This window comes from Melozone crissalis, unplaced genomic scaffold (genome assembly GCF_028551555.1).
Source record: "Melozone crissalis strain CALT ecotype California unplaced genomic scaffold, PUWL_Pcris_2 ptg000018l_1, whole genome shotgun sequence".
Taxonomy (NCBI): domain Eukaryota; kingdom Metazoa; phylum Chordata; class Aves; order Passeriformes; family Passerellidae; genus Melozone; species Melozone crissalis.
Genome location: NW_026535796.1, coordinates 15470900 through 15491313, shown reverse-complemented (window position 1 = coordinate 15491313; position 20414 = coordinate 15470900). Strand labels below are relative to the sequence as shown.

Here is a 20414-nt window from a genome sequence, read left to right as displayed (position 1 = left end):
AGTGAATTACAGCTAGGACTTGTACTTACCACAGCAGAATACTCAGGTTTGTGAACCAATGCAGGTCAGTAATTTAGGCAATAAAAGCAAAATCTGTTTTGGTTCTTGGACTGAGAACTCTAAACTCATTTCATAAGTGAAAGGTTTTGGCAAAACAATTCTCACTAAAGGAGGGAATTTTAAGCACCTTCATAAATGCAGTGCTGGATGTCTGCCTTCACTGACATTCTAATTTTTTCCTTTTCTGCTAGAAGTCTTTTCTTTCTAAAAATATTTACTTGACTCTGCATATTGCTGCCTAATCTAAAGATGGATAATAAAATGCTGATTTTAAAATCCCAAGTAGTTCAGGATATAAGAATGACTTTTTAAATATTGCTAAAGTGATCTGTTTGGAGCAAATTTTCGAACTGATTATGCTCTTCTGGCTGTAGTGTGGTTTCTACACTACCAACCCCCCACTTCCTCCCCCTATAACCACTGCTGCTGCCCTAATCTTCTAGACCATTTAGTGCCCTCCTCTTATCCTGTAAGTAAAATACAATTGCTGGCTCCAGTATTCATTAGGTGATAATCCAGATTAATTCAGACTTTGATGTAGAAACAAGTCCTATTTCAGCTGCCAAGAAATCCAGATTGCCCCATGGAAAATGCACACACACATGCACATACACACACACACACACACACGCACGCAGTATGTAGAATGCCTTAAAGAAACTGTAGCTAACCACCTTATTAGTATTCCTCCCTCCTCTGTGTTTCACTTGCAGCAACAGAGGGCTGAGCAAAATGCAGTAGAACAGGGACAGAGACAGAGCTGGCAATCATCTCGGTGCAGGCTGCTGAATGTAGGGGGTGGGGGGGATGCAGCAAAGCAAGATTAATAACCTTACCATAATCCTGTGCACCCTGGAAGGAGATACCTCCGGTGACTGAGCTGTTCTTGTCTTGATTAATTGGACTGAGTGAATGAGTGGCTGGCAATCCACCTGGTTTGGAGGCGACCCCCTGGTTTTGCTGCTCTCTGAATCCTCTACCCATCTGGGAAGGTAACAGTGAGACATACCATCTGCAGCACACACAGCAGCTATTGGAGGCTACTACTGACAGTTTGCACTACAGTTTTTTGGTGAGCAAGAAGCCAGGTATATTGTACAGTAGGATATTTCTGTGCTCAAGCTACTGAATTTCACAATCTGGTCCTTCAGCAACCCCCTACGCTCCCTTTCCAATTGCCTTTGAGTTCTGGGCTTACTTTTGGCATAGTCTCCTGGACGCATTTTGCTGGGGATGGAAGAGCAGTAAATGGAACCTCTGAAAACTAATTGTTTTGCTTCTGCGTGACTCGAGAAAGAGAAAAGCTTTAAGAATCATATCCACTTGGAGGAATTTAAATTTCTCTCTGAGAAGTTTATAGAGGAACTGTACTAAAGGTAAGTCCAGGGGATTGTATACCCCTTCTGTTTCCTTGTTTGTTTCCTGCTTGCTCAAAGTAGGGGAAAAAGGCTAAAACGTTAGTACTGGGTGCATACAGAGTATGGTGTTTTTAAAGTCTGTGCTTGTGATTTGCATTCCCTTTTTACTTCCTTTTCTGCTTTTTTTTCCCTCCTTCCCCTGCCATTTGCACAGTAAAAATGCTTGCAAAATAATAATCTATAGGGCTCCTGGAAAATGTTAGTTAAATAGCACTATAAAGCTCCTTTTATTTCAAGGGTATTAGAATTTCTAGGAGGAGAAATCTTTTTATTAAACAAGCTAAAATATTTGGGAACTATCTCGAATGGGCAAGAAATATAGCTCGTACAGTATCTTCAATAGAAGCCTCCATATTTTCATAAATCTTGTCTAGTTTTTTCTCTGCATTTCAGTCAGCTCTGGAATGATGAATATGTAAGTACAAAGCTGTTTCTGGTGCTGTTAGCTGAAGGAGAAGGTAGCAGAATAGAAATTTGTGGATTTGTGCATCCACTTACATGAAGTTCATCTGTTTGCTTCTCATTAACCTTTTGAATGCTGCTTTCCTTTTTTTTTTTTTTTTTGGCATACAGAATTTATGCAATATGCAGGACCAAACAGTAATAACTCTTATGGTGTAAAGTGCCAGTCACAAGTGGGTTTTTGTGGGCCATTAATTTTTGGGATGGGGGTGCTACTAAGCATTCAGGTGATGAACGTAAATGCTTCATCCAGCATGGTTCATTGCACTCCAGAATTTCTGGAGATCTATCAGTTGTATTGCTCTGGTACTACTCAGTATTTCAGCCTGGCACTTTGCCTCCCCCTGCACCCCCTTCCACACTGCAGTTTCTACTGTAACAGTATGACTGCTTTAGCCTTTCCCATCGTTCCATTAAATAATACAAATAAAATACCATTGCACTACAATAGAATCAGAGCACTTGTAGTTGAGCCTTTTTTTATTGCTGCACTGATAGTACTTAGCATTCACAAGGAGGTAAGCAAATCTGTAAATACATTTCCAAGATGCTTCATTCTCCAAGTGCAATTGCTAGGTACTCATGCCTTTTCAATTAAATGACTATGAATGACTAATACTGAACAATACAGTATCTGTTTTTGAAATACTGCATAGCTGGATATGTACTATAAAAAGACAGGGATCAACATAGAGTTCTACTGAGTAACCAGATGTTCAGGTGCTTCTATGTGTGTATGCAAAGAAAAGGGGAATTACATCAGAATTGTAAATACGAAGACACATTAGATAGGATGATCTGTTTGGTACAAAGAAGTATAATGACCCTTGTAATAGATCCTGTGTTGTAAAGCTAAAAACTTAATGAAAAGGCTCTGCTTCAGAGTAATCAAATCACTTTATATTATTGCATCCTGTCAGTCAGTCCCTCTATTTCCCACTGGTTTTGCATAATAACTTTAAAGATGGATTAAGGAAGAAAGGGAGAACTGGTTATAGGTGTGTTTCCCCTCATTTTCTGGAAGTGATGCTTCTGTGTTGCATGTGCATTTACTGTATATGATTATGACAACCAGATCTCTTTCTGGGCAGGATGCACTTTTCCATAGTTTTCCCATGTTGTACTTTGCTCAAGCCCCAAATGCGTGCTGCATCAGAATCTTACTTCACCAGGCAATAAGCTGTGTTTTAACTATGGGAACAGACTCTGTGTAATGAAGGCCAAAAAAAAAGTGTGAGAAGAGATGACAACTCATGATTTTTAGAGCCTTACCCTGGTTTTAGAATTGAAGTATTGAATGAGTCTATCAAAGCAGAGATGTTGACTGGATGAAAGCAGGGGACAAATGTTCTGCCTGGAGATGAAACTTTCATGTTCTGGCAAAAAAGACAGAAATGTGAAATGCATTTTTCTTCACTTCCATTTATGTATATTCTGATACATGGAATAAAATTTAGTAGTGTTGCCTCAAACTGAGTGGAAGAGCAGTAGCCTGTATGCTGGAAAAGAAATATGTCATCACTCTTTATAGTGTCCAGCTGCTATTAATCATCTGTTTTTATGTAGTCATGCTTTTTCATTATCTCCTTATATTGTGGACTAAAGCAAATGCTGGTTATTTGGCATTTTAACAGGCTCACGTTTCCTGAAGAGGAAACGTTGTGCTTCTCTTCCCATGTTCCCCCAGTTGTGTTGGCTTAGATTTTCATTAGAACTTTTCTGGGATTTTGCTTCTGATTTCTTAATTATACTGTCACAATTGTTATTTTGGTATCTCTTATACATGATATTGTATGTAACATAACATGTTATTGCAAGATCAATTTTGTTTTCTAATACTTTTGTTATTCTCATGGTAAGAGTGGAAATTTATAATACTCAGTTTTAGCAGGTTTTATGTGGGAACAGGCTTTAGCACCAGTTGGACCATGTGGGGGTTTTTTGTTTTTAAAAACCCAAATCAGTAGTCAAATCTATAAAATGAATGTTGTTTCATTTTAATGGTCCTTGAATTTAAATTTTATTTCATAGTGTAATGCCCCATATGCCTTCAGTCTCACCTCATACGTAAGATGCTTTGTTCGCTGTACTCTTTGACTGCCTGTGTGAGCTCAATCCACTGTGCTTTGTGCATCTTGCTGGAATTTGACAAGAAGGCCTGCACAGGTCTTGCAGTAAGTGTGTCATAGGTGAAGTGTCTCAGTAGGGGTATGGGTACAATGAGGTTCTCATGAACTGAATTGTCTAAATGTTGTTTTAAGAATAAGTGGAAGATAATAGAAATTTCTTTTTCACTTAGTTCCAGTTAATTGAGCAGCTTCCTTTTCTTGTTGCTGAAGTCAGCCAACCAGGCACTGACCTTCTCCAGCACATGTTTCTGTGTTTATAAGACCCAGGATACTTTACACATGAATTCTTTCTTTCTTGTGGAACAAGCTGGACTGACAACTGGTAAGGCAATCTTGAAGCAGTGCAGTGGCATAGAAGTAAGGGGAGGATGGAAGAGAGATGTACCAGCAATTCCAGGACTTAAACCAAAAGAAAAAGTTCTGTGGGAAGGCAGAAAGCATAATTTTGATTGCTGACTCACTGTGTTGGTCTGTAATAGTATCTTACACTAATGTGATGACACTGGCCTATTTTTGAAATAAGGAGGCAGAAAAGAGTAGTTTTTCAGGAACATATTGCTTATAACTGCATGCTACTTTGACAAATATTCTGATCACTTGAAATTCATGCAGGTGGACTTTGGATTCTTAACTCTTTAAAAGAATTAATAGTAAGTAAAATTTACTTTTTCCACTTGAAGAAAAATGAAGTTAGAAATACATCCCTTGAATTGATAAGTTAGGTGAATGAAGTAAATTACGTTCTACTCCCTCCACCCCCTTCCCACTTTCTCTTTTACTCTCCTTCCCATTTCTTTTCATTCTGTGTCAAAGAATAAGGTTTAGGAGTGAAGGAGACACCAAAATTCCTTTTCCTAAGCTAGCAAGCAAATATGGTAGATAATATGCTGCTTAAGAGTCTTGAATCTAAACCAAATTAATTGTAATTTCTAAAACCAATCTCAGTATTCCTAGTTGGAAGTGTGAAAGTGAAGTTTATTTGGGAGATTTGTTTAATTCTTTATCTTGCTTAGGGAAGACACCCATTTTGATGCTATTTATTATTTGTCTTCTTACAGATTGAGGTAGCTAAAGAGGCATCCTTTAATAGTAAGAGTTCCTTATATTTTTTTCAAATTAGTGTGGAAGTGCATGTACTTTTTAGTTGTATAACAAAAATTTTAAAAATGAGAGAATGTTTTAGACATTGAGGTTTTCAGGAGTGGCCCAAAAGAGTAGTGTTGAGAGCATGGTATGTATGCAGGTGGGAATCTGCTTCCAGAGGTTCTTACATCTCAGACTGCTCAAGCAGCGATGGTGAAATTCTCAAAGTGAAGATCAAATGACCCAGTGGAATGCTGAGTTTCAACAGCCATTTCATATTGCCAAGGAGGAAACTTAGCGTTTTGGTGCTCTCACAATCTGCAAGATGCTGCTGTGTAAGAGCTCTTGCTGCCAAACTTAGAGTGCTTACATAAGGTAGAATCCTATTGATCCTGGGGGAGGATGGTGGGCAGAGATTTCTTCAGAAACTGGAGACTTTCTCAGAACAGATACTGCAGAGGCAGAACTGTACCAAGAAATCTAGGTCTCTTTCCAGTGCATATTGAAGAAACTTTTTGCACAGACAATTGCTTTGTAATTTGCCAAAATTTCTTTACTCAACTGGCCATCAGTGGTAAGTATTATTTGTAATGTGTGCCTTGCAGAGGTGAACAGAAAGGTATAAAACAAAAACATGCCTTAATGAAGCTTATAACTGCAGATGTAAAGGGCTTCTCTTCATGCATTTTTTACATATCCTTGAGCTTGTGACCTGTGGCCAGCAGATTTTTCCATGAGGCCCATTCCAATCTCTTTGGTATTTTTAGATGTTGTTTTGGTAGGTTAAATTTATGTCAAGGACCCATCAAGTCCAGCATGTACTAGTAAACTGCAGAATAATTCTAGTCCTATTGTCTGTCCTGCTTACAAAAGTAAGAACAGACTGATGTCAGTCTCTGTTTAACTTCTCTGAAACAGCTGACTTTGTATGAAGGAAAGATAATAAATGCAGTGGGAGAGCAGTAACACTCTTTTGGAAATGTTTGCTTAATTTCATTTAACTTCCTGTGGGAGCATTAGAGGCCTTCTCCTTACTCTTGTTTAGTTGTAGGAGAAAATGCAACATGGGGCTGTCAAGGAGTGAGCATGTGTTTTTTAGGCTCTTTGCTCTCTTTTTGAAATTTGTCTACCAGTGTATAAACTTTAGTGTCTTTTCTGGCGTCCCAGCAATAAATTGGCAAATGAGAAAGAACAGCAATGCTTCTATTCTGGCTGTGGTGCATCACTAGCTTATTAAATACATTAAAGACATCATTTTGGTATGATTATGTAAATCTAGGGATGGCACCTCTTCCTCTGTGTGATTTCCCCCTCACCACTTACTGCTCATCAGTTAAACATTCTTGAAAGCATTGTTAGTTGAAGGAACAAAGTGAAGGTGAATGTTCTGAGGGTTAAACCTTTCAACAGAAGTTCTCATGTTGGGGCTCCTTTTGTTTCAACCTATTTTTCATTTTCTCTGGAGTCTCTCATGGGGTGCATTTCATGTAAACCTATAAATCTTCACGATACTCTTGGTTATTTCAGGAAGAAAATTATGCATGTTGAAACGAAATTATCTCCTTACTTAAAACCTGCAAGACTAGCTGCCTTCTGAAAAGCAGAAAGTTCAATAGGAAAAAATGGAGAGAAAAGGGTGAAAAAAGATGAACTCAGAGATGACCTCCAAGGCAAAAGTAGTTTCCTGTTTTTGCAAGAATAGAAATAGGGATTGCATTGTTCAGACTGCATGTGGAAGAAAGTTTTAATTTTGCATGCAAAATGTATTTTGGCAGTTTGGCTGGGAGAAAATGGGTTATAGAGTGTTCTTTTAAACTTCTCAAGCATATGCTTCAGAAAGAAATCAGGTCTCAAGTCTCCATTTTTATTTTGAATAAGGTTAATAGCAGCAGTGGCGTTATGAAAACTCCATAAGAGATTTGGAACTTTCTTGAAAAAAAGCCTTGAAAACTTAAGGCTTGCATTTGTCTAGGAAATTTGAGCTGCAGTTCTTTAAATAAAGGAAGAACAAAATTAAGTAAAAAAACCCCTCAAGTCAGAACAGAACTTCATGGAAGTGCTACCCCTTCAAAGACTCTTCAGTTATTGTACTGCAATTGGGTTGTAATATCAAAGTCATGTTCTTTATCTGCTCAGATATGCAATCGTTCCTCTCATTAACTAAAAATAGTTAAGATCAGTTGAATTAAAGAATTGGAAGCAAACTGAGGCACACAGAGGAGGTAATTTACTAAGTAGTTATGCAAGAACCTAAGTATCCAGAAATGGCTTCAAATCAAGTGACCAATACATTGAAAATTTGTATCATGTAATAGAACTGGATGGGTAGGTATTTTCATTACTGGAAAAGAAAATGTTGTGATATCTGGAGATCATGAACAAGACCTCAGAATATTTGACAAAGGCAGTTATTATGTAGTGAATCAGGTCTTCTGTGAAAAATATATGCCCAAAGTGTGAAAACTTTGACCATCTTCAGAAACTAAAAAATTATTCATAGCTTTATATTATCAGCTCTAGAATATGCAGAGGAATGTGACTGAGTTAATGTATGGTTGGATAGATGCAACCTGTCATCAGGAAGTAAACATGTTACTTTCTGCTCTTCCTGTGTCATATAACATCTGTTCCATGTGGTTTTGTGCCTCTGAAATTTGCAGCGGGTGTTTGCAGTGGAGTGGGCTGTGTGTGGTAGCATTTCTCATTGCGTTTCTTGTTTCCCTGTGTCCCGCAGGACGGTGTCCGTGCTCTTTACTGGAGAGCAAAGTAGTCTCGGGGAGCAAGGATTGCCCTGGTTCTCTTTGGCTCTTTCCTGCCCTGTAACTACCATGTGATTTAGATGAATGGTAGGGGAGAGAGAGTCTAGCCTGACTTGTGAGCTTCCCTTTTCCTCCTTTGTCATTGATATTCAAGGCTTGCTGTAGTAACCCGATGCCCTCCTTTTACAGAAGTCGCAACCCTTTCAGACCACAAAAGATCCCTTCAGACCGGGATTCCCTTGACAATCAGCTTTATAGTTTAAGCAGCTTTATGCAATACTGACAACAGTGACAGTTGAGAGAGGTAACTAGGAGACTTCTTGTATTATAAATACTTGGCTTGGGAGTGTGTGCTTAAGGGTCTTAAGCTGCCTAAAAGAGTCTCTTAATCTGCCTTAATTCTTCTTATTATATTATTTTTCTGAAGTAGGCGGAGATGCACAATCTTTCTTTTCATTTAGATGAAAAGAGAAGTTCCACACCTGTCTCATTGCACATTATATTTTTCATATGACATTGTATGATTTATATGTTCTATTAGACATATTTGCAGAATGTGGAAAGGAGAAAAGGAGGAGTCTGTCCAAAACCCTCATTTTTATATAGTGTTTTTTCCCATTTGAAATCCAAGCTTTCCTTTGAATCATGAACATTTCAGTGATTTTTTTTCTTCTGGAACGTAATGGAAGATTCTGAGGTCTCGCAATGGAAAAGACTATCTTCCTTATCTCTTATCTCTCTGTGACATAAACCTGTGTCTGTCTAGGAATGAGCCAACTTGAAATGTTTGTTGGTATCAGCAGGAATCAAGCTTCCCCAAAACCACTGTTTTCTTTATGCTTTTGGATATGGGAAGGGAAACTGTGGGAGAACACAGGACAGCCAATCAAGTCATGGTCTTGAGGATACAACAGAAGTAGAGATGGATCAAGTTACTGCTCTGATATTCATAAATGTTTACTTTGCTGGTAGAAATGTATTTTGTTATTATTGAGGGAGGAGAAAAGCCATGACTTGCCAAAATGTGCTTTCTAAATCTGAATATTTTGAGAAATAACATTCCTTTCTAAATGTAACATGAGTACTTGTTTCCTAAGTTTATTTTGTTCTAGTTAGTGTCTATTATACAATGAGAGTGCGCTCTTTCTTTTAAGCAGAAAACATGCCTGAGCTTTTAACAGTTAAAATCTTTTACTTCTGAACTTCTGGATGTTGCTGGTTGTTGTCTTTCTTTCCATGTTGTTTAACTATAATTGGTGTACTAGAACGCTCCTTGCATGATCTTGTCCAGGCCCTTGGGCTGTGGAAATGAGTAGGTGCTTCCAATAAGGATATTAGTTTATGAGAATAGACATTTGACCTCCAGTTCTTCTACAAATTATTGTCTAAATGGCACTTTTCAAATGTAGGTGAATTTCTGAAGTCACTTCAGGCTGAGACCTGTTTAATTATTTAAGCCTAGTGGTGAGCACTACAAGAAGCAGTGGAGAGAAGGTCACTGGAGCAAGAAGAGCATATCTTCTACAAAAGACCCTGATGTACCACTTGATTTTAGTAGGATAAATACACAGACACTAGGAAACATTAAGAATTTAAGGTTTCATGGGCTTTTTACCATTGCTAGTAATGGCACTGGAAGTTGCCTTTTGTTAGTGTAATACTGTTTGAATTTTTAATATTACAAAGCAAAAGAAGTGCTTTAATTGTTTGCTTTTCTGAAACAAACTGTGAATATGCTCTTACATGAAAAGTGTTTTGAGGGAGACTGCTAGTGGAATACTATGGTGCTTTGGTTTGCTTTTAACATCACATATTAAAGGCAGCTACTTGAGCTGTTGGGTTTTTGTTTTTTTTTTTCAGTTCTCTAGAGTCTCAATTTTATGATTTGATGTTATCATTGAGAAGGAGTTTGTGTGGATGATGTGAGATGAAGCTAATATGTTTTGTCCTTGCTTTGTCCCAGATTGGAAGTCTGTCATATTCTGTTTTTTCGGTAGACAAAAGAAAGCAATACCCCTCAATTGTCTCATTGCCCTATCCATTAGACATGATAATCCATAACAGTACTGGAAATATGTGTGCCTTTAAATCTAGGCTAGTACTCTAGTACTTGTATAGGGAGCAGGCTCTTTTTCTGTGCTTGTTGACATTAACAGTGTTCAGGTAAGTATAAAAAAAAAGTCTAGGAAAAAATAGTCTTATTTGACCTACTGCAGGTGTATATAGCTACTTTGTGATCTGTCTTACTTCCTTTTGCTTTCTCTGTGACCAGTTTTCCTGTAGGGTAAAGAGTGTACAGATTTATGTACTGTATATGCTACTAAAACTGTTATTGAGCGATTGCATTATGCTGGTAAATTGCTCCCTAGTGCATGGTTACTGCCCCTCAGGACAAAAATGAGAATCTTCCCTGCCACCACCCTGTGTCCTTCTGATGCTATTTCTGATTAACTTGCTTTCTCTGCATTACAGTAACAAATATATTTAATGGCATTTCATTATACATATGATGCCCCAAGTTTCATCAAATGAGGAAACACTTTTACTGGCTTTCAATTTCTACTTGCAGACATTCAGCAAGCAGTAATTTTTTTGAATTTATTGATAAATAGATGATGAAATGCAGTCATTTTGCAAGAGATAAAGCAATACCTTCCTTTAGAGATCAAACTATTTAAACTGGCAGAACTGGAACAGAACGGGATGTCCAAGCAATACATTGTTGTAAGGGCCAAGACTGTTCAGATATTTGGTCTTTTGCTACCTGTGACCTTTAGTGCCAAAAATTTTTCTATTAAGCTGCTCATTCCCAGGCAGGAGTGAGGGTCAGTACACCAGTGTTGCCTTGCTGTTGCCTTTTGCATTACCTTTATTGGCTAAGTAGGTTTAAAACTGCACTGCAGTAGTGCAAGACACATGGAGAAATGGATCACATTGGGCATGCCTGAATCTGAACTACCTACAACAAACCCTTGCTGGGACTGGTGTAACTGCTATTCACATTGAATGAGGGCAATAAAAGTGGATCACCATAGCAGGGTAGTGGGCAACTTTTGTGTCATTTGCAATGTCACTTTTGGCTTTGTTTGTAAGTATTGCCATCGTCATTTCAGTCTTGTTCTTTGCTTGCTTTGCATGCCCTTTGCTGGTAAGGATGGAGATGAAATATGCAAGCAACTTCTGACTCATTCTCTTTACATAATTTGAGAAGGATTAAGCAAGAGTTGAGTCACTAAAAGTCACTAAATCAACCATGAAATTGTCACTTGCTGTATTGGAGGCTGTGTCTTGCTTTCCATTGTTTTGCCTGGCCCCTCATTCACAGTAGGTGTGAAATCCAGCCACAGTTTGTACAGCAGCTTATGCTAATACATCATGTTAAAAATCCTGCTCTGGAATTACAGGGTTGATTCTGTTTCCCCCAAGGGCAGAAACAACAAAGTAGGACTGTGAGATCAGTTTGAATAATAGAGATAAATATTACAAAACCCCTACAGGTGCTGATCTGCTTTAATTGTTGTGTAGCTGCATAGGGAAACTTGAGGACAGATAGTGCTCTGAGGACACTGGCTGGGAGAACTCCAAATGAATAGCTGGACCATGCAGCACCTCCAGGGCTTAGGGATCTGACAGCAGTCCAGCCAGCTGTTCCCATCAAAGGGTCTGATTGCAGTCTTTGGTAAAACACCTGTAGCAAGAGTTTTAAAAAAGTTCAGATTATGTTGCCTTGAACCTTACTGTCATGAATTCACAGGAATCTCTGCCCCCTGAAGATGAACTGTATGGTGTTTAATTGATATGAAGATTATAGGCTTCCATCAAAAAGTAATATGACTCTGGTGATTACTCTTAAATTTATGGACTATAATAAAACATTTATATGGCATATTCCTGTTGAATTAGCCCATAGCATCTAATGTTTGGGGTCTTATTTTCTACTGAACTTGATTTGAGGATCCGAAAGTAGAAAATTCTTATTAAAAAATAAATTTTCACTACCTCATCCACCTTAGTATGTATTCCTTTACAGAGAAAATATATTTAGGTTCTTATTTACAGTTGAAGCATAGAAAAACACTCAACATGTTACCCCTTCACATCTGTTGTAGTACATGTGCATTTAAAATGGTTCAAAAAGATTGCGGCATTGAGTTCTGATTGTGGAAATTAATGCATTAAGAACTTGCAAATTCATAAGAGATGATGAAACTATGTGGAGTTTAAATTTTGAGTTCTTGGATATGACAGACAAAATTGAAACAAGATTGTTTGCATTCATTACTATGTATGTGTAGTCTTCCCCAAGAAAGCTTAAAAATAATTGAAAATTCCAAATCTGAATAAAAAAAAGCACTGAGTCCTTCAATACAGTCCCTGCTACCCTCTGCATAAATACAACTATTATTTAAATAGTACAATTAGTAAGACTTTAGTCTTATGATGTTCTGTCACTGTCAGAATAAGGTTGTGTCCATATCAAAATACTTTGGGCTAGTTTCTTTTAATCATCATAAATACAAACACCTCTCTTGTCTCTGCCACCTTCATTGCTCTCTTAACCCTGCAAGACGCAAACATTTTCAGATTTTATTCAGAGAGTAACACAGTATTTATTTAGAAATCCATTCCTGTTCTCATGTATACAGCTAGAAATATTGTGTCTGTGAGCATATACACTCATCTATTATTTCATAAGTTTCAAATGCTTCTGCCATAAGCACTTATAATACAACAGAAGCTGATTTTCTGTCCGAAACATTAAAACTTCTTGTACTTGTGAGGTGAACAACTATCTGAAAATATTTAGATTACTTTTTTGATTTTGTTTTAACCTGTAGAAAGAGCATTAAGTTTCAGCTGGTGTGGGCCCTGCCTTGTCTCCAAACATTGGTTTTGCGTTTCACTGACCACAGGTATTTTTGCCTCCTCTCCTGTAGACACTTCCTCTGCAAATCTTTAGCAAGACTGGAGCTCAGCATTTAAAGAGCCATTTAAGTGAGCCGTATCTCTGCTTCAAATCTTTTCATCTCTTCTCTTTGCTGTTTTTTTTTCCGGACTCCTTACTGAGTTTTATTTTATTTATACTGAGTTTTAACGATTGAAAGCAGTTCAAAATCGGTTTGTTTTGTTCGTGATCTGGAGGCGCTTAAAGCATAGCTCTTCAAGAAACGCCTCTTCTAAATTCAGTGTAGGGTGGTGCAGCACAAGCCTTGGGAGCAGTCACCTGCAGGGCTTGTGGAGCACCGGTCCAGCTGCATTTCCTGCTGAATTGCACCGGGAAGGGGAAGAGCAGAGTGGGGAGGCAGGCGGGCTGACCGCGGTAAAGCATTGCGCCACTAAGTGAGCAAGCGGAGGTGTTGCTAACAACTCATTAGTTCATTATCTGCGGATGTTGTTGTGGCTTAATATGCTTACTGCAAGCATGTAAATCCAATAGAAAATAGGTGAAATGACCTTATTACCTCTCCCAATCTCCCCCCTCCCTTTTGTCATAACTGTACAGTCTCTGCCTCAGGTATATAATTTATTTGTTACCCGCTTTGATCTGAAAAGCTAGCTAAGACTCAGGGCATTAAGTACTGTGTTAAGAAGAGATGATGACAGTGCCTTTGCTGAATCTGTTCATTGATTATGGAAGGAATTGAGCAACAGAACAACAATCTGAGCTTACTTCACTGATCAGTTTAAAAAAGAAGGCTATAATGTTCAGAGAAAGAAATGAAAGAAATTAGCAACTTCTGTTTGTAGTGTATTAGTTTTGATCACTCCCACTGATTCTTTTTTTTTTTTTTTTTTGCATGGAACTGGATTGGTTAATGTGACCATTATTCATTCAGCCCTGTCAGGGATGCAGGGGTTGCTGTATAAGGTTCTTGGTTTGATGAAGGAGACTAATACTGTCTTGTAACTATAATGAATAATGGTTGTTTGCACCTTGGAACAATAAAAATTTTAACCCATTTCTTTCCTAGATAGAAGAACATAAATACTCCACACCCCTCTCTGTTATATTTTTAATTTTTTATTTCTTTGGCACAGGGTTCTTCATCCAGGTTGGATTTGGTTACTGCGGAGTGTCAAAAAGTAAATGACAGTACTTGGGATTTATAAAGTACTTGTTCAGTTCCTAAATGAAAAATGCCTATTTTCTGTTGAAAGAGGGAAACTCAATGGCTGCTTATGCACTGGAATAGCTGGAGTTAGACTTATCTTTAGAAATCAGACAAATGTAAAGTGTTCAGAACTCTGTTTCATGATTCTTGTAGATTTAGGTGTGCATCATCATGTAACTTTTACCTTAGTCAGCTTTTAAGTCACAAGGTCTTAAATTTGGAAGACTTGACATCCTAGGTTCTACCCTAGATGAAAGCTTTTCAGCAAACTGCTATGGCCAAGGGCTAAAACTTGTGTGGAGTCCAAAGCTGCAAAATACTGAAGTTTTCTTTAATTATGGCAATTTGAAACTGGCCCAAATAGAAGTTATGGCTGTAAAAATTAAACCTATGACTCCGTCAGAAAACCAGTCATGTCCAGACTCTAATGACTTGGAAAGAGATTGCACATCCATGGTGAAGCTCACTACCAGTGTAACAGTGTGTGTGACTGAATTCAAGTAACTGTTGTTTCAATTTTTCTGCTAATCCACTTGACTCTTATTTTTGCTTGCTATGCAGAACTAGTCTTGCAGTAGGAAATTCAGTGGCTTGATTTGCAGATGGACTAAGTGATTTCATAAGTCATTAATATTAATGAATCCATCAGTGGGGAAGCAATCTTGCAATTCTACTTGTTCTAAGTGTGTAAGCATGATTAATTTTAGATTGAACCTGGAAATACAAAGTGGCTTTTTTTCCCTCCCCATTAAAAAAAAATCTGCATATGTTAAATAGAAGTGTTCATGAAGTTGTGGAGGGATAGAATGTAAAAAAATAATGCAGAAGGTAGTCTCACACCTGGGGAACTGCAGCTGTGCTAATCACCAAAGATTAGGAACAGGCCTGCCCTTAATAGGCCACAGCTGTGTCCAATAAGAAGAGGAGCACTACAAAAGAGTGGGTTAGCTGGGTGAGGGGAGAGTTGGAGTTTTTTGGTTGTGCTGTGAAGTGAGTTGGAGTTTGTTGGCTGTGCCATGAAGAAGTAGTCAGTGCTGTGAGGAGAAGCCCATGAGAAATCACTGAGAAGGTATGGAAGATTTACAATAAGATGACAACATGAAGTTTTGTAAGCTTGGAGAAAGAACAAAACAATTCTTGAAGTCATTCAGGGCTATTTTGAAAAGCATTGTGGAAGTAGGGCTGTTCTTCTGTGCTTCTTTCAACTATCAAAATTACTTCAGGAGCTGCCAGTCTTTTCTGAAAGTGTTACTCCTTGTGGCAGCTTATTAAATGGCAGCTGGTGCTAGGACTTTTTGTGTATATGTGAAAGGCCATGGCACTAATCAAACACACATAGAGGACTGTAATACATATGTTACTGGTAATAAGATATATTCATATGATGGAAATTATTCTAATATACACATGGGCAAGTGAGGTGCTCATAGTAAGGCATGCTAGAGATCTATACCTTTAAAGCACTTTATAGCCATTAAAAAATCAACATTCTTTTCATTAAAGAATCAACCAACAGAAAATGCTGCTAAAATAGTGGTGATTGTGATGTGTTTGTGTGGGGGCAGCACTTTAAGAGCATCTTGCTGCTTAGCTTATGGGCAACATGGTGGGGTATTCTGTTGGTGAAAGTCCAGCGCAGCATCAGGTATTCCAGTGAACAAGATATAAGTTATCCTTCAGAAAAATCCACCTGTATATTGAAAGTGTGCAAATGCCATAAAATTATAATAAAATGAACTATAGTTTATTCTGTGCCACAAATTAAGGTATTTATCTTTTTGTTTTAGGGTATTATAGAATGAATGAACAGTTTAAGACATGGCAAGCTATTTCTGAATAACTCTTCAAAGGACTAGAACAGAAGTGTGAAGTAAAAAAAATTAAAAATCACTGTTTTCTTGGTTTCTTCTTTACTTTTGAAGAGTAATACCAGTGTCAAAAAACCCCCAGTTTTCTGCACTATAAATGATTCTTTCTCCTGCTTAGAAACAGACCTTTATCAATAGTTTGTGTAGTTGTCAGTAATTTTAGAGCTCTTTTGAAAACAGTTATTTGCTTCCACTTCTGTCTCACTTTCTGTTCTTATCTGTGTAAACTTTGTCCTTTTCTGGGAAGAAAGACACTTTTCTTTCCCTCTGGAAATCTCACTTGACATTTAGCAAGGGATGTTTGTAAGAATGTCAGATTGATGAGAGCTGTTTGCTGAAGTCTCACAATGTTCATTCAGCTGAACAATATCTGTTGTTAACAGCTATAATTATTATGAGCAGGTTTAAAAGGACAAGCTTATTGCGGTACTTTGGCAAAATGCAGTTGAGCTGCTGGTTATTCAATAGTAATACTTGGCACATTATGTTGCTTTTTATCAAAGTGCTTATGGATATTGACTAATTAAATGCATCAGAGGCTATCTGTAGGTTGCTTGGTTGAGGGGAAGTAAATAACTCAATACAGGTATACACAAACTTAGTACAGTTTGTGAGTGTTTGGGTTCATAATGACAAACAAGAAATGGAGATGTGACCTTTGCAGTGGAGATATGACTCTTTTGCTGAAGTTTTGTTTGGGGCTTTCAGACTTGGCTTCACATTTCCATAACCTTATGGGAATTCAGTGACTAAAAATGATTCATTAAAGTTGACTGTCATTGAGTCAAAACATATAAAGCTTTTCTTCTCTGGTGAGACAAGACAGCACAGGTGTGGCTCTGAAATCAAGGTGAGGCAGTGCAAATCACCTTACTGATGGTGTTGGAAGCTGTTTACAAGTAAGAAGTTCCAGGAAACTTGGGATAACTAAATGACTTTTGGAGTTACAAATGTGCGGTATTTGCAATACAAGCAACATGACCCACAAGTTGTATTCCTGAATCTTACTGTCCTTTAGTTTGTATCTGCGACCTCTTTAATTGGACAAGTTGCTAGTGATGGTTGTTCTGCAAAGAAAAATGAAGTACAGCACTGCAGAAAAATGAAACAAACCAGCTTGCTTGGACTTAACACAATTGTCATGTGTCTTCTAATGTTTCTTAGCTAGCCAAGCATGGGATGCGTAATAAGCAAGCGATTCCTGTCTTGCTTTGAATATGTTATACTTTATTATGCAGACAGCTCTGGGCAGATATGTAATCAGATAAGTACCTGAGCCCAGGCTCTAGTGACTATTTGTGCTAATTGATAAAAAGATTGCTGCATAGTAGCCTAAATGGTAATTGGGCCATATGTTAGGAAAGGCAAGCATGAGTTTTGCTAGCTGAATGTACCTGGCAGAACAAGACAATACCTTACCTATGTATTTCATGTATACGAAACAGGAAACTAGAAATCATCATGTAGCTATATAGGTACTGGAAATGGGAAGCTCTTTTCCTAAAGTTTTTGAGATAACATGGTGTTTGTGGAAGTCTTTGTATTGGTCATCCTGCTAGTTTGAAGCATAAAGAAATATCTACATAAATTTCACCTACAGTTTGGAGGAAGGTGATAGCAAGTGAATTTCAATACATTAATTTCCAAGCATAAACTTGGAAATTTTCTGTGTAATTTTCTGTTTGTGCATTTATATAAATTATCACAAAGAATTATGAAATAACATTTAGCTGATTATTATTCCTAGTTAACTGACATATGCTCAGGCCAGCTGTACTGAACTTGAAATCATCTGACATATTTGAGCCTTTTAGACTTGAGAGCAGTTATCAAGAGATCTCAAAAATGGATTTTCTTGTATCTTGTGTGTTCCTTTTGCATAAGCAAGCAGAATTCACTTTGAAAAGTTCTCCACGATTACTAATTCTTAGTGTGGAATTAAAGCCACATTTGTTTCAGAATGCTTGCCTGTGTAGTAGTTGACTCTTCATAATCTGACACTTATCTGGGCACGTAAATCTTTGAAAAATTCAAGCCTTTGTTCTGGTGTTGTTTAGATTCAGTTATCATATTTTAACTTTACACTGTCTCACTCCCCACTTTGTGTCTGCAGCTCTGGACAAAACATGGCTGATGATCCTGAGACTCTGGCTGCTCACTCACATTGCTGGGAAATTGTAGCCCTGCCACCCTGGGTTGACTTTTTGGCTGGCAAGCTGTTTTTCTTTCAAGTCCTGAGGTGCTGATAAATAAGTATAGAGAAGATCATTCACCTTTCTGTAGGTTTGCAAACTTCCTGTGAGCCTTAGTCCCCACTTTACAGCCTCTCTTTTGATGAAGTTGTCCAAACTGACCCTGATTAGCATTGTTAGGGTAATTCATAAACCTTAAATACACAAAGCTTCTGGGTGTGCTTTACAGGGTTTTTTTCTACTGAACTTTTTTGTGATGTCTCATTATTAGGTGCTATGTTCATTTTGGGAATGATTTCTGATGAAATGGAGTTTATGAAGGGAGCGACCAACCCACTGAGAGGCTACTAATTAGGATAGATTAAAGGATAATCTTCTTTAGGTATGAATTTGAAATGATGGTTTCTCGCCACAGAATGATCAGCTGTACTTGTATAACTTTTGGCAGATGTCTAATTTCTTTTTAAAGACCTCCAATGATGAAGACTATGCAGACTCTCTCGGTGCATTTGTCCCTTACATGAAGCTAGTGAACAGTCACTGAGAAGTTGGCTGTAGAGTTTCAATATTTATTAGTGCATTCGGGGCCCTCATCTGTACACCAATCTAGTTGTCCTTATTCCTATCAGCATGTGCCTGATGACTTCGCAGGCTAGAATCCTTTAACTAGACCATGGAAAATTCTGCCAGAGATTAACATTTCCAGGCCCAGTGCACTTTGTATGTTCTGCCAGACTATTGCTGGGAAACCTGCAGGTTTGGTTTTACTTGGAACTGGTTCTAGGGAAATTTCTTCTGGAACTTGCTTGAGTAGAGACAGCTGCTAAGGATAGTCATGTGATGAAGCATGTAGGATTTTCTTTCTTCCTAGTATCTCGTGGCTTGCTATCTGGAGTCACTTTGCTTATAACTGTGTGATCTTCCCTCCAGCAACTGAGTATGTTTTCATAAACAGAGCATAATTGATTTGATAATGCTTTATGTGAGTAAGGATATTTCCATACCCAAAAGGTAGGGATACCAGATAAATGGTAAGAGCAGATGGCACTGTCATTATCAGAGGAAAACAACTAAAGAAGTTGCTTGAGAGGGGGAAGTGAATCAAAGAATTCTGTGCATAAGCATGCTCTCAGCTGTCTTTGTATACTTAGAATTTCAGATTCAGCTCTGCTGCTTTTGCTACTTTGCTCTGCTTTCAGCTAGAGGCAAGTCCTCCCTTTGATTCATAGTCAGAGAACCATGGCAGAGCTGTTGACCTAGGAAGCAGCTGGGTGGGAGGACATAATAAAGAACTGATCTCCCATGGCTGGAGTAAGTCTCAGAGTACTGAGTGACCAAGAGGACGAACAGAGATGGAACAAGGTGGGGATGGTGTCAGTTGTGGAAAATAAACCTTGTTCAAGCATCTGGAGCTAAGCAATTTCTTTGTTTATTTCTCCAAGTGTGCTGTCCAGTTTTATCTCCCATATGTGTGTAGCTGCTTGCAGTGTTGCTTGCTAAGATTTATGTAGTCTGCGTGATGTGACTGCATGCTGATCAGCTTTCCTTTTAGAGTACTGAGTTGGTGTAATTGCCTCTAATATGAACCAAATCAGTGTTGAAACTTTGGCTGTGGGAGAAATGCAGTCCAGTGGTCTTAGTTTGGGGATTGAATGTAAATGTTGGTGTGTTGCCCACTGATTTGTGAGTAGGTTTTTGTCACCAAGTCACCACACAGCAACAGAAAAAAAATGGAAACCCAAAACAACTTCTGTAGAGCTGGCTTTGAAAATGAAACATTCCCCACTCTGCCTGGAGATGGTTTCTTGGTTTTAAAGTGTTTGGAGATACTGGCATACACAGTTGTAGTACAAAACATTTTGTCGTGTACTTTTCATGTCACTATTAAAATTTTAAATTTTATTTCTTATTATCATCTAGTTGTGGTTTTTTCCTGATGTGAATCCTAGTTAATAGAAATGTTTTCCCTAGACTTGTTTGCTTGTATTTTTAAAAACATAATTGAAAATATTCTTTTGTCCTCTCCTGAATTCTTATTTTTGTGGCTGAGTCACCTGCTTCACATATCATGTGTTAACTGATATTTTTACTTGCTGTTTTATTACATTGATTCTTAGGCTCTCCAGAATGTGTTTCTGTTGTGCTATTTGCTGTGCAAATGTAGGAGAGAGCTGATTTCTCCCTGCAAGATTCTGTGCTTTCATGTGTGAGCTGGAGGGGCAAAGATTGTTCGCACTCAGAGAAGAAATTACGGTGTATGAAAGGTTCTTAGTATATTAAACGTGATGTAGGCAAAAAGAAAAAAATATCTGTTTTAGGAGTCAGGTTCT

General features: G+C 38.0%; 1 protein-coding gene across 4 annotated transcripts in view; it reads left to right on the top strand.

Annotated features, from left to right (window-relative positions):
- The first annotated feature begins 827 nt into the window (after window positions 1-827).
- LRRC4C (leucine rich repeat containing 4C) overlaps window positions 828-20414 on the top strand; it is a 483012-nt gene continuing 463425 nt past the window's right edge. For all 4 annotated transcript variants that reach the window (XM_054275195.1, XM_054275201.1, XM_054275194.1 and 1 more), the window contains exon 1: window positions 828-1436. The gene's annotated coding sequence lies outside the window, so the exon portion shown is untranslated. The remainder of the gene's footprint in view (window positions 1437-20414) is intronic.